Here is a 14505-nt window from a genome sequence, read left to right as displayed (position 1 = left end):
GCACCTCATCTCAGTGAATGACACCAGCATCCACCAATACCCAAGCCAGAGCTCAGTTCACCATATGCAAGTCTTCCCAAGTTCTACCAAATTCCTCTTCTACAATAAATATGTCGCATGTGTGTCCAGTTCTTCAATGGTAGCAAGTATATTAATTTCATCTAAGCCAACTTCATTACATCAACTCTTCAAACATAAATCTAGTCATGTCATTCTCCTTTTTAAAACTCTTTCTTACTCGCCTGTGCCCCGCAGATACAGTAAAATGAACACTTAGTCTGGCCTATGATGTCCTTCAGGATTCGGCTCCTCCAAGCCCCATTGCTCCCCGTCAGAGTGTCTGGCACACACAGGAGGTCCTCCATGAAGAGCAGTCGGATTGAATCCCATTATCCAGGCCCATTCAGTATGTCTCAGTCAATAACTTGTGGCTGTGGACTCTTGGGCCAGGTCTTTGTCCGCAAAGAGGTGGACCCCAACTCCTCCCCTTCCACAGTCCACGGGTCCTGGCTACAACACCATAGGGGACGCCTGAAAGCACGGGTTCCGGCCTTCTCTGCCTGAGCCCAGGATCGACACCATGAGATGGACTACTGGTCAAGCAGCCCGCAGGGCATGAGATGCCGCTGCCACAGGGGGGAAGGAACTGGGCTGGGTTTCCTCTAAAACTTTAGGAATCTCATCTCCATTGCAGAGGATGACACAGCCCCTCAGAGAGGGGCATAGCTTAACCAAGGTCTTTGGCCTCCATGCTGGTTTTAAAATGTACCTGGGATTTTGCTTTCATTCAGGTAAGATGAGGCCGACAGATCAGGAGATGACTGCCATTGAAAAGGTAGTTTGTTACTCACAGTTCCCAAGAAGGGGGGCATGGCCCACCACGTAGGGCCACACAGAGAGGCACCTGAGTCAGTCACGGGGCAGAATGAGGGAGGGGAAAGCTTGGGCAAAGGCCTGTCTTGTGTTTTTTGCAGGAAGGAATGAGTGAGGCAGGGTAAGTAGCTGAACAGGCTAAAGATTGGTTAGTGTGAATAATTCTGGGGGGCTCTGGGGCTTAGGTGCTGTCACCACTTGTGTGGTATCTTGCCCTGGGAGGATTAGGGCAGGGGGATGGATGGTGGCTTGGCCAGATGAAGGAGGCGGCTGAGGGTACGCTCTGGATTGGATGGTTTGCATATGAAAGGCACACTCACAGGTGAGCCATTTGCTATCTCTAAGAATTGGCTAGCCCTGAGAAGGGCAGTCTTTCTCTGGCTAGTGAGCCCCAAATGCCAGGAAACAAGAAACTATAGTTAATACAATACTAGATGGAGAGGTTTTAAGTGTCTCACAGGCTCACTGCTCACCAGAGCAGCTCCTTGGGGGTGTTACCTTTGCCCCCATCCCCTTTGTAATGACCCCAGAAGTCCGTTCTTCCATGAAAACGGCTCATGGAGAAGGACCATGGAAGGCTTCTGGGAGAGAGGAGTGAGAGTCCTAAATAAAACATTTCCTTGCCATCCTTTTTAAACAAGATTTGCAGTTTGGTGGGAAAAAATAGACTGATGTTGGAGCGGAGGTAGAAGGAGAGAGGTGCCAGAGAGCTCAGAAGAAAGTGGCTACAAGACGGCTTAGAGCCCAGGAGGGTCCCTGCGGCTTGAGTCACCTGCTCCTTAGTCACTTGGCTTTTGGTCTGGGATCAAACTGGACAGTCGCAAAGGTCAGTCCTTGCTGATGTCTGTCTCCTTCCCTCCCTCAGATCTGCTCTGGGCTGGAGCAAGGCATGTAGAGAACTGGGAAGTGGGGGGCGGATACAGCTGCTGCTATCAAAGCAGAGGCACAGGGAATTCCCTGGCGGCGCTCTTACTGCCGAGGGCGTGGGTTCAGTCTCAGGTCAGGGAACTAACTAAGATCCCGCAGGAAAAAGAAAAAGGAAAAGAAAAGAAAAAAAGGCAGCACAATCAGGCTTAGCGACTTGGATTTGTGGAGAAGGAAGATATTAAGGGATTGCGTCAACAGCTCTGAAAACTATAAACAGGAGGCGGGGTGGGAGGGGGTCGTTCTGTCAGGGCGACTGAGGAGTGAGCCCCCCAATGCTGAGCTCAGGGGTCTAGTCAGTTCCGTGTCTCACGGAATCTTCTTTGCAGGAAACTTGCACACACCTGCATAAGTCTACACACCTTTCTCCTGATACTGTCTGGTTTCGGTTTGGGGTGTTTTCTTTCCCGGGATCATGAAAGGGCTGGACCTTTATCTGCCCTGTGTCTTGTGTCCTGGAAAAGTCCAAAAGCCGCTCTGGTTGCTGCAGGGGACGTGAACGAGTTTCCTGAGCAACTCCACTCGCTGGGCTGACACTCAGAAGAATTTGGGGGGTAGGCTCAGAAGTCCCCAGAAGGGGTCTAAGAGGCCCTGGGCCACCAGGTCAAGCATACTTCTTCTAAGACAGTCTGGTAAAAGTGACTGCAGTGGCCAGGACACCCTCATTGACCAGAGGGCTCTGGTGGGCGCTGTGGGTGTGTGTTTGGAGGATGGGGGCAGGGGAAGGATGATAAACTTGAAATGGTGGAGCAGGGCAGGTAGAAATCAAAAGGCATCGTAATGGTAGGTTCAGCGGTGGCTGTTTGGGGCAGGCATGTTATATTTTAGGCTTAGGGACTTCCCTGGAGGTCCCATGGTTAGGACTCCGCGCTTCCACTGCAGGGGACATGGGTTCAGTCCCTGGTCGGGAAACTAAGATCCCACATGCTGCGCGGCCGAAAAAAATTTTTTTTCGGCTTAAACCATACACTCTGTAAGTGTATGTGGGGGCTCAGAAGCTGGCGAATCAGGAGTACAGTGTAATAGTCTTGGCATAAAATGATCAAGTCACGGCAGAAGCATTTGAATAAACCTAGACCCAGGCCAGGACAACCCTTGTAATAAGAGCCTCCTGATGGACCTGTCGCTCAGGTCTTACCTTCCCTCCTGTCTCAGAAATGGCAACCACCAGCCCTCACAAGGTATCCTTCCCCACAGCGAAGCCCTGACCCCGTTATTTCCTGAACCCAAAGTTAGTTGTTTTAATGCAACACAGCATCCTGCTCCCCAACACTGAAAAATGACTAGCCTGGCACTCCGAACTGTCACCGTGCCTCCAGTAATTAGCTTAGAACGTGTTCCCAGACCAATGACCACTCTGGGAACCCAGATTGGGCACTTGGCCCTTTAGAGAATAAAAGAGATGATTCGAATCCAACCAAATGGCTTTGGGAGGGAACAAAGAAAAAAGTCCTGCGGGGAGGGTTGCATTTGTGCCGGATCTTGTTCGGTCAGGGAGGGCTTCGTAAAGGAGGCTGGGCTGGGAGGGATGCTGTGGGAGGTTGTGCAGTGGGAGAACCGGAGGGGCTGGTGCTGAAGGCACAGAGTTACACGCCTGCCCTCTCTGTCCATCGCCCCCCGCATCCCCTTGAAGCGGCTCCTGTTGCCATTCAAAGGATGTTTCTGTGGGGTGAAACCATGTCATGGTTCCGATGGATGGCACTTTGGTTGATTTTACACTAGATAACACACTTTCTTCCATAATTGTTTCCTGGCATAGAGATAAGGGAGTTGCTTCACTCAACTCTAGGATGCCCAATGGAAGATGAAACAGATCCATATACCAACTTGGGGACGGTGGGAACTGTCGAGTGCCTTCACGGAGATCATTTGGGATGTTCTGTGATAGAAATGCCTGTGGGGTTTTCTGCCCCGAAATATGTTTTTTGCAGGGCTGGAGGGCTGCTCTCTTTGGCATCAGTTCTCTTAATTCCGGCAGTTCCTCAGAGTCTCTCTAAGGACCCCTAGGACCCAGGCCGCTGCCCTCCTCCTTTCAGCTCGGACATCATCAAGGCAGGCTCAGGCCACTCTCTGGGCTCTGATGCTGAATGGGGTGTCAGCTAACAGGCTGCACTGTGCTGACCTGTCCCTGGGGACAGTGGTGCGGTCTGGAGTTCCAGAGGGTGAGCACGCAGCACACCAGCACACTGTGAGCTCTCTCCGTGCAAGGGGGACACACCAGAGCCCTCAGCTCTCGTGGAACTCCTGAACCCTCTGAGGATGGCTTCCACGGGGCAGTGAGTGCCTCGGTCGTGGGCGCTCACCTGGCTGGCTCCGCTGTCTTCGCCTGTGCTGACCCTGTGGGTGGATGGCCCCGGGGAAGCAGGGGAACAAGGTCTCCCACACTGCTCCTTGCTCATGCCCGTCTCCCTGTTCAGATTTTGCAGAGGATGCGGTAGGTATGATAGGAAGACAGTAAAGCTGGGGGCATCGTGGCTGCAGGGAACTGCCGCGAGCAGAGAGTGCCAGCAGGGAGTGTCCCCGACCCTAGTCTTACCACTGAGGGCAAGTGGGGCCGCTGTGTGGTAAGTAGCACTCGAAGACTAAAACCCACCGCTGCGCTCCCAGCCAGCGTTCTCTGGACTGACCCAGACAATTCCTCCCCTGTTCCCTACTTGGGGCCTCCTTCGCTTTATCCCCTTGCAGTCTGCCAGAGCCTGTGTGATAGAGAACGAGGGGAGCAGTGACACCCAGTGGAGGAATCATCACCATCTCTCTCCTTCCTGGAGACAGGAATTGGCCTGCCTTCTGCTTGGCCTGAATCCTGAACAGATCTCGCCTTCCCAGGACTGGGCTTGAGTCCTGTCCGTGGTGCTGACATCCCAGGGTGGGAGGAAAGGCAAGCTGACTGGAAGGTGCCGGAAGGGCCTCACATGTGACCTCTGCTGCCTCGAGGGAAGCCCACGGAGCCACGCCTGGTTCCAAGCGCCTCTCCCAGGACCAGTCCATTTCTCTCCACCCAGGGAGGCGGCTCTACACAGGAGGAGGCACGTGGGGCTGATGGACGAGGCTGGCCTGGGGACACAGAGCCACCTTCCTGCCCTTTACCCTGAGAGCTTTTTCACCCCGATAACTGGGGTTTTCAGAGGTACTTTCTCAGATGGACCACGCCCTGATCTCTGGGCCTGAAGGCCTGAGCAGCCCACCAAGGGGGCGGTACGGGTCACACTGAGGCCCCGTCACCAGTTTGGAATTGTTGCTTCAGGCTGGGGAGTGATGGGATGAGGGTGCTGAATGTGGTCCAGATCCTGGACCCAGACACTGTTTCTTGCCCCCACATTTCCTGCCAGTGCCTTGGAGTCCTCCAGCCCAGCTCTTCCTTGTCAGAGGCCCAGTACACACTCAGCCTCCCACAGAGGTGGGCTTCACCCGCTGGGGCACCTCCTGCCCTGCCCGGGAGGCTCGCTGGTTCCTCCTGCACAGCTGGGCTCTCAGCGGGCGCCTGGGCCTTGAGCGGGGGCCCAGCAGCCAGCCCCACTCCACAGCCTGTGCCCGAAAATGCACTTCCTCCCACGTCATGCCCAGCGACGGGCTACATGGACTTCGCCCGCCTTGCCACCAGGGAGACCACAGGAACGGACCTCACTCCCATAGCCCATCAATACCTCTCATTAGATGGTAAACAGCTCCATGGTGACGGTAGTAGTTGGGGGGAGGACTGTGTGACTGGAAAATGGCTGGAGCGGGTAGCGGACTCTGCCCTTGTTGGCTTTTACCATCTATGCGGAAAGGCAGGAAGAAAGCAGTGAAGGGACACATCACAGGAGAAAGTGCCGCTCCCCGAGGCCAGTGAAGACTAGGGAAGGAGGCTCACACTCCGCCAGGGGCAGAGGAAGCACCTGTGTCTAGAGGGCAAGACAGCGGCGGACGCAAAGCCAGAGAGCCGCCCACTGAACCCTGCCGCAGGCCCCAGCCGATGGTGTCCGCGGCCCCTCACGTCTCTTTGTCTCCCTCCTTTCTGTTTTCCGCAGGGCCAGGGATGCCTCCTCAGGCCGAGAGGCAGGCCAGAGTCTCCCCTGAAGGAGCCTGCACCAGGGGCCCCACCGGCAGCTCCGACACGCAGCCACCTGCTTCAGGGGCCAAGCGGCCCGCCCCGCTGCTCAGGCCTCAGAAGACACACCTCCACGAGGGCCCCTGAGCCTGGGCTGCCCGACAGAGCTGGGAGGGGCAGCCGCAAGATGCCGGTCGCCTTGGATGGAGGCATCCCTCTGGGCTCTGCGATGAGCGAGGTAGGAGACGGGAACTGTCGCTCCCTCACAGCCGTCTGTCCTGCCTTCTCCATCCCCCGCGGGGCCCAATCCAGACCTCTTCTAGGATGGCTGGAAAGTACAGGACCCCAGCCCGAGACTCTGGCTGCAAGCTCCGCCCCTGTCAACAGCCTTCACTGTGTCAACAGAAAGGTCCTTCTTCTTCTTTTTTTTTTTTTAATTTTATTTTTATTTATTTATTTTTGGCTGTGTTGGGTCTTCGCTGCTGCACGCGGGGTCCCTCTAGTTGTGGCGAGCGGGGGCTACTCTTTGTTGTGGTGCGCGGGTTTCTCATCGCGGTGGCTTCTCTTGTTGTGGAGCACGGGCTCTAGGTGCACGGGCTTCAGTAGTTGTGGCACGTGGGCTCAGGAGTTGTGGCTCGCGGGCTCTAGAGCGCAGGCTCAGCAGTTGTGGCGCACGGGCTTAGCTGCTCTGCGGCATGTGGGATCTTCCCGGACCAGGGCTCGAACCCGTGTTCCCTGCATTGGCAGGCGGATTCTTAACCAGTGCGCCACCAGGGAAGTCCCAGAAAGGTCCTTCTAACTCATCATATCCTGTTCCTTAAGGGAACTGGACTTAAGGGAGAAAATGTCCTAAGAAGGCCGTGAGAATCAATGGGGAACTGGATACTCTCTGTCCCTATAAATATTTAAAAAGAAGACAGCCTGCCTACCACTGACTAGGAGCAACTGGGGACAGCATGGCTGTGAGGACCCCGCACACTTAACATCTGCAGGGCCCGGGGCACACGCACAAAAGGAGCCTACATAGTATATGTCTACTTATTGGAAAGTTACAAATCAAGCTGACAAACTGTGCATAAATAATTTCTGTCATCCCACCCTGACACGTGCACCTTCATAACAGCCTGGGAGCCGGTTTGCATTTAGAACTCTCTGACTCCTGGGGGTCTGTGCGCAAATGCAGTAGCACGGGTGAACAGAGCAGGTCTCAGCTCACAGCCCAAGCCCCGGCTTTCCTCACCTCCCCCCCACCCCACACCTTGCCGGCCTGGGGTGTCTGCAAGTGGACGTCCCGTCTTACATCCAAGCTCTGCCCACCCTGCCCCGTGAGCAATCGCCCTCGCCCACCCCTCAGTTGGCCGAGGGCTGCACAGCTGGCGGGGAGTCCTGCACAGGCTCTGCTAGGGGTCACTTGGGCAGGAAGGCCAGGATCTGGGAACGAGAGTGTGTGCCTCCAGGCTGGCCTGTCCCCTTGGTCCCACAGACTCCTGCCCCCTGGGGAGAGGGCATACCCAGAGGTGGGCCGAGAGGGCCCCTCCAGCCAGGGCTGAGGCGGGTCCTGGGCAGGGCAGCTCAGCCACTCACTCTCTCTACCAACAAGCGACCAGCAGGTGGAATTGTGAGCCTCGGAAACGGTGCCCTCTGTCCCCTTTCCAGGTCCTCCTTCTCATCCCTGTTCGCCAAAACTCCATCAGCCAGACTCCCACCAGGAAACAGAGGAAACGATCACATTAGATCACCTGCAAAGATGGAGATAGGATATAAGGCAACCACAGTGGATCTGTAGTAACCCAGGAGTAGCAACAGTGGAGGAACCGTTTCCACCCTTGGGCCCAAGGACAAGGGGAAGGAAGAGGAATTGAAACCCAGGAGGAGAAAGTCCTGTTGAAAAGGATGATTGGAGACATGCAGGGGCCTTTGGCTGAGAGCTACAGCAAGGCCAGGGTGCCCCACGGGAGGAGGCTGGGAGACTAGGGTCATGGCCTCGCTCTCCTTCTTCTCTCCAATTTCCTAGGGGTGCTCCCCATGGGCCAAACCCAACCCAAGCCAGAGGGCACAGGTCAGCCTCCCTGGGCCAAGTGTAGGGTGGAGAAGGGTGAGCTGAGGGTCTAGAAGGGCAAACGGGAAATATCTGGCACAGACACTAGATAATGACTCCGATAGAAAGGATCAGTAACAGGAGAGGAAAGGTGGGCCTTTGTGAACAGAGTTTGCTCTCATGATCAGTTACGACTGAAGTCTTGATAACAACATGCTACAGGGTGATTGGGCATAACTGGCATGCAGCTTCCGTAGACAATGCTACACCAGCGTGTCCCAACTCTGAAAGGGTGTGAGTCTGCTCAGAGACACCCAGCCAAGTGCAAGACTGAGACCAGAATCCTGGTCCACTCCCAGCCCACGGCTTCTCCCACATCCCTCTCCAGGGCTGACAAACGAATCCCACAAACAGGGTAGGGAGGGAGAACAGGTTGGGGGAAAATGGAACCAGGTTTCATGCATGTTGGGTATGAAGGGACAGTGGACATCCGAGTGGAAATAGCCAGCCAGCCAGCAGTTGGACATGCAGGACCAGAACCCACAGGAAAGGCTTGTTATGTGCTCCCTGCCCTTAAGCACCAGACCCAGATGGGAGAGGTAACCTCTCCTCTCAGCAGAGCTGGCTCAAGGACCAGCTGCCCACACGAGGAAGGAGCATACCACCACTCCTCCCATCTTTCCTACCTACTTGCTCAACTCCCTGGCAATTGCGCCGCACACCCAGACCTTTCTCCTGCCATCAGCGCACTGAGAAGGCAACTGCCCTTTCCTTAGTTCATCAAAAACGTAACAACAAGCACTATACGTGTAAAAGGACCAGGTTCAAAATGAAACTTCATAAAACCTAGACAGGCTAAATTAAAAGTAAAAGGCATGATGCAAACCAGTTGGATACTAGAGTGGAAATCCTACATGGTTTTCCACTGAAATGTCCTCTGATCTGAGAGCAGAGGCACCAGGGAGAAGTGGATTTTCCTGACTGTCTGACGTGAAGCCCGCTCCAGGGAGCTGTTCTCTCAGCCCTACCCACAAACACCGGCGAGGCTCATCTTGATCAGTGTTGATCTGAAGGGGAGATGTGCCAGCTTTCTCATCGTTACTGGTGGATTTCTTAATGAATTTACTGATACTGTCACTGTTCTTGAGGGAAGCCCTACTGCCATTATTCTTAGGGGCTTGTACTAGGGACCCCCCCCCCCTGCCCCTTGGCTAGTCTGTCCTCATGCGCAACTTGAATGTGGGCACTACAGATCACACAGGAAGGGAATGCTGCCTATATGAGGCATCTGGGGAATCTCGCCTCACTTCCTTAGGGCAATTTGGCCCTGTATCCTTTCCCATCTCCCCTGCCCCAGAGTTTCCACATCAGCTCCATCAACCAGTGCCATGGCCCTGAGAAGCCAGCCCAGGAGAGGGGCTTAGTAGATTGGACTAAAAAGGCCAGAAGCCAGGTGAGCCACGAGGTCTCAGAGCCCTGCAGGGAAGAGGACTAAGTGACACCAGTGACAGTGAGTTGCAATAACCACGTCCCAGTGTGGACCAGCAGTCTTGCCCTATTCCCCTATCATACATAGCACCCCTGACGCTGGCCAATCATCTGGCAGCTGGGTGCCACAGTCACAAAGGTAACTGACTGGGAATGTATTAGAACAGGGAAGAATTTTCAAAATCGCTTAATCCAAACCCCTCATTTGATAGATGAGAAAACTGCTATCTGGAAAAGCAAAATGACTTATGCAATATCACACAGCTTAGAGGCTAAATAGAACTAGGATCCAGGTTTTCTAACACCCAGCTTATCTCATGTCAACAGTGTGTGTCGCAGCTGCTAGACAGACAAAGTCTAAGTCCTGATTGAGAGTCAAGAAAATCATCCTCTGGACCTTGAAGATATTATGCAAAGTGAAATAAGTCAGATAGAGAAAGTCAAATACCACATGATTTCACTCATAACGTGGAATATAAAAAACAAACAAACAAAAACAAAATAAATGAACAAACCAAACCAAACCAAACAGAGCAGTGGTTACCAGAGGGGAAGGGGCTGAGGAAAGGGGTAAAGGGGGTCAGCTGTATGATGACTAAAGGAAACGAAATTTTTGGTGGTGAGCACACTGTAGGGTATATGGCAGTAGAAATACCACGTTGTACACGTGAAGCTTATGTAATGTTGTAATCCAGTGTTACCTCAATAAAAGAAATATATTTTAAAAATAACAATAAACAGAAAATCATCCTCATCTACAAAGAGGAGAGAATCATTACATTATTGAAGGGATTCTCTAAAGACAGAAAGGTACCTCCCACTGAAATAGAAGCCATCTTCACAGTATCATTTATAATTACAAAACAAGATTCAACTTGGTGTTCCTCTCCCTTCTTTAGTTTAAGAATCCCACATTTAAGTGGAGGGGGCTGAGATATGAGGTCCCACTGAAGATAGGGACAACCAATGATAAATAAGACTGAGCTTTAGTTGAAATTATAAGCATGAACACATAAAGAGATTAAGAATGAGGATTAATAGTGTTATTTGCAAAGGGGATGAAGAATCTCGCACATTTAAAAAAAATTAGTCTCCACTGACTACTTCCATTTCCTCACACCCCATTCACCTCTTACCTAACTATGATCGCTATCTGGAAAAGCAAAATGACTTATAACTTATATCTGGAAAATGTCATCGGTGACCACAAATTTCCAATCTGCCAACTGCGTTCAGTCTTCATCCTAACTAACCTCCATCGCATTTGACATTATTGACCATGACACTCTTTTCTCTCTTTGCTTCTACAAAACCATTTTTTAAAATAAATTTATTTATTTTATTTACTTATTTTTGGCTGCATTGGGTCTTCGTTGCTGTGCACGGGCTTTCTCTAGTTGCGGCGAGAGGGGGCTACTCTTCGTTGTGGTGCGCGGGCTTCTCATTGCGGTGGCTTCTCTTGTTGCGGAGCATGGGCTCTAGGCACGCGGGCTTCAGTAGTTGTGGCACGCGGGCTTCAGCAGTTGTGGCACACGGGCTTATTTGTTCCACAGCATGTGGGAGCTTCCCGGACCAGGGCTCGAGCCCGTGTCCCCTGCATTGGCAGGTGGATTCTTTACCACCACGTCACCAGGGAAGCCCCAAACCATTGTTTTTTTGATTCTTCTTTTCTTTTTATTTCCTCTTGGTCCCACTAGTTATGTTCTCCGAGATCCTGCTTATGGCTCTCTCTCTCTCTCTTTTTTTCCCCCTCACTCCTCCCTGAATGATTTCAGTTCCATACTACCCACATACTGACAACTCCTGAATTGTTTTCTCTAACTCTGTCTTCTTCCCAAAGCTCCAGTTGTGTGTGTGTATGTGTGTGTGTGTGTGTGCACACTCATATACATATATTTTTATCCACTGTAGATTACACCCCACAGAATCAAACTCATCCTTCTCTTCCTCTTCAGCCAATATGTACACAGTTGTGTATAAACCAAAGACCTCTATCATCTCTGCCCCCTTTTTCCTTGACCTTTTCATCCAGACACAAGTCCTTCCAATTATCTCTCAGAAATGTCTTTTAAACTTAAATCACTCTTATTGGGGGGAAAATTTAATTATTCTTTTCCTCTTTAAACTCATTATTCAATTCAGACTCATGTGCACTTTCTTACCAGGACGAACGCAATAGCTTTGTTTTTTATTACAGCAAAATATACATAACAAAAAATTTACCATTTTAACCCTTTTGGAGTGTACAATTCAGTGGCACTAAGTACACTCGCACTGTTGTGCTATCCATCCCTCGAAGCTTCCCATCATCCCAAACTGAAGCTCTGTACCCATTGAACAGAAACTCCTCATTCCACCTCCCCCCAGCCCCTGGTAACCAATATTCTACTTTCTCTACGGTTCTGATTATTTTAGGTACCTCATATAAGTGGAACCATGTAGTACTTGTTCTTTTGTGTCTGGCGTATTCTCAATAGTTTTTTTTTTTCTTTTTTTTTTTTTTTTTTTTTTTTTTTCAATAGTTTTTTAACTGGTTTTATTATGTCTAATTTTTCTTTTCCTCCCACCCTTTTGGTATAGTACAATCCAGGTTACCTTTCTAAGGTATGAGAAGACTGACTCTTCCACAGTGACTACAAAAGAAAGTCCACACTCCTTAGCATGGTGGTCAAGGCCTTGCAAAATGTGGCCAAAATCTACCTTTCCAGCTTCACTTCTTGCTACTCCCACGTTACCCGGTAAGCCCTCCCATGCCTGTCTCACTGGCTTGCATCTGCTACCTCCTCTGCTTGGAATGCTATATATATCCTCTGCATCCTCTGTGTCCTCCCTCAAAACCTGGGTCTTCACTTAGCAAACTCTGCTCATCCTTTGAAGCCCAGCTTCTGTTTTTCTTCCCGTAGGAAATTGGCCCTGACCTTCCAGGACTGAACCAATCCCTCCCTCCACCATGTTACTAAATTACTTTGCACATCTAGGTTTTATGTACTTTCTGTCTATTATGTCTTATACTTCTCAATCAAAAAGCTTTGAGAAATATTGATGTCAGTCTCCCCTTTGAGCCTGTGATTTCCTTAGTGGTCGGGAACATATCCTTTCATCTTGGCACTCTAGCTGGGGCGTACTCAGTAAAACGTATGTTCGAGGGATGAATAAACAAAATATTCATCCATCTATGCTGGGTTAAAATTCAGCCTTCTTTTATATATAAGGACACATTAGGTGCTCCCTAAAAGGCTTCTTCGATACAGGATTCCAAAATACACTTTAGATACCCTGCCATATACCGTATAGGAGCATCGGCTCCCAACATGAAAAAACTGGGATAACAGTTGTTATCACAACAGCTGGTTACGATTTGTAGCTCTTTAAGTGTCAAATATAGTAAGGGTAATTACTCATAGCTGTCATCTTGATAGTCTGAGGCAATCAAACCCAAAGCAGTGGCTTTTCCCCAGGAGGGTTGGTAGCAGAATTCAAACCTAAAAGCCACTTGAACTGAAGGTCTTCTTGAAGGGAAATCGTGGATGCCATTCCCAGGGGGAGTGACATCCCTGGTGCAATGTGGCCTGCGGGGGGCTGTCTAGGGGTTCCTCAACTGACACTGAAGAAATCCACGCGGCCATTAGCTTATGCCCATGTTCCCAGCCACCAGCCTGAGGCTTGACAGCAGTATTTCAGGAAAAGAAAGCTCTTTTGCAGCAAATCATTACACACTTGTTCTTTGCATTTGTACCGCACTTCGTTTTCAAAACACGCTTATTTACAATATTTCTACCGAGCCTCACAGCCACAAGAGTACAATGATCTTGATGTGTAGACGAAGAGGCCAGCAGTGGTCTTCCCAAGGCCATGGAGTAAGCAGTAACACTTTTTGCTGTCTCATATCAGGGGTCTTGCAGCTAGATTACAGTTATCAGTACATAGGTGGCAAGGATTTTCCCCTAGTCTATTGTTGATCTAATTTTGTTCATGGTGTTTGTTTTATAAAAGTCTTACATTTATGTTTAGTAAATGAATCAGTATCTTTCCTTTTGGGTCTTATATTTTGCTTATAAATGCTTTCCTTATCCCAGGGTTATAAACATATTCTTCTGCATTTTTTTTTTTTTTTTTGGCTGCGCCACGTGGCATGCAGGATCTTGGTTCTCCGACCAGGGATCGAACATGGGCCCCCGGCAGTGGAAGCGTGGAGTCCTAACCACTGGACTGCCAGGGAAGTCCCTCTTCTGCATTTTTGACATGACTGTATATTCACTGCTGGACTGTCTGTTTAATGGTCATCTCTACCACCCAAGTAGGAGCTCTAAGAAAGAGGGAATCATGTCTACTTTATTCCCAACTGTATCCCTACAGCATATCACAGCCTAGTACCTCTGATCTCAAGAAATGTTTAGAGTGGAAAAAAAAGAGAAAAAGATGATGGGGGTATTATCAACAAGAGAATACAGATATCCTTGGAAGAAAATCAATATACGAAATTTGGCTATTGTGAATTTTATTTTTAAAATTCTGTGTGTATTCTATTAAATTTCACACTTAATTTTGAATTCTGGAGATTGCCAACTTCTACAGCCATCCCAAAATAATCATAAAATCTTGAATTTTGGAAGAAACTTTAGAGATCATAGAGAGGTCCAACTTCTGAGTTGGTGTGGCATTCCCCCATACGGCTCTGCCCCCTGAGAAGAGGCTGTTTAGTTTGTGTGCACAGCTTCATGAACACCAAGCCCTGTCCCAGGAGACTGAAGCATGGTTCAAGAGCACCCCCTACTGTCAGCCTTCTGTGGGCCCAAACCTGGTGGTGAGAGCACTTTGATACCTTCACCCCTCCCAAAGCCCCAAACCCAGGATTTTTTTGCCACGTCTATTTATTAAAACTCCTGGTACTCTCCACCACCTCCTTTCCTTTCTTTGCTGTAAGACTGATAAGTATTTTGGGGCGACATCAAATTATTCTGATTGGGTCTATTTCAGGTATATGCTAACCTCAACTAGGCCCTTGCTACTTGTTTACCACTTTTTTTTTTTTATGCATTCTCCTGTCTTCCTGCCACATTTTCCAAAGTGCTAGTTGCACATTTTGTATGTTCTTAAGCTCCAAATCCTGATTCTACCTCCGGCCTCATCATTATACTGAGTTTATGGATTC

General features: G+C 50.2%; 1 long non-coding RNA gene across 1 annotated transcript; it reads left to right on the top strand.

The window, feature by feature from the left end:
* Nucleotides 1-1441: 1441 nt before the first annotated feature.
* Nucleotides 1442-13798, top strand: LOC132371396 (uncharacterized). Its single transcript, XR_009504842.1, has 4 exons — nt 1442-1699; nt 5808-6065; nt 11934-12091; nt 13492-13798. It is a non-coding gene; the product is annotated as an uncharacterized LOC132371396 (long non-coding RNA).
* Nucleotides 13799-14505: the final 707 nt, after the last annotated feature.

This window comes from Balaenoptera ricei, chromosome 9 (genome assembly GCF_028023285.1).
Source record: "Balaenoptera ricei isolate mBalRic1 chromosome 9, mBalRic1.hap2, whole genome shotgun sequence".
NCBI lineage: Eukaryota > Metazoa > Chordata > Mammalia > Artiodactyla > Balaenopteridae > Balaenoptera > Balaenoptera ricei.
This window is presented reverse-complemented; position numbering and strand designations above follow the sequence as displayed.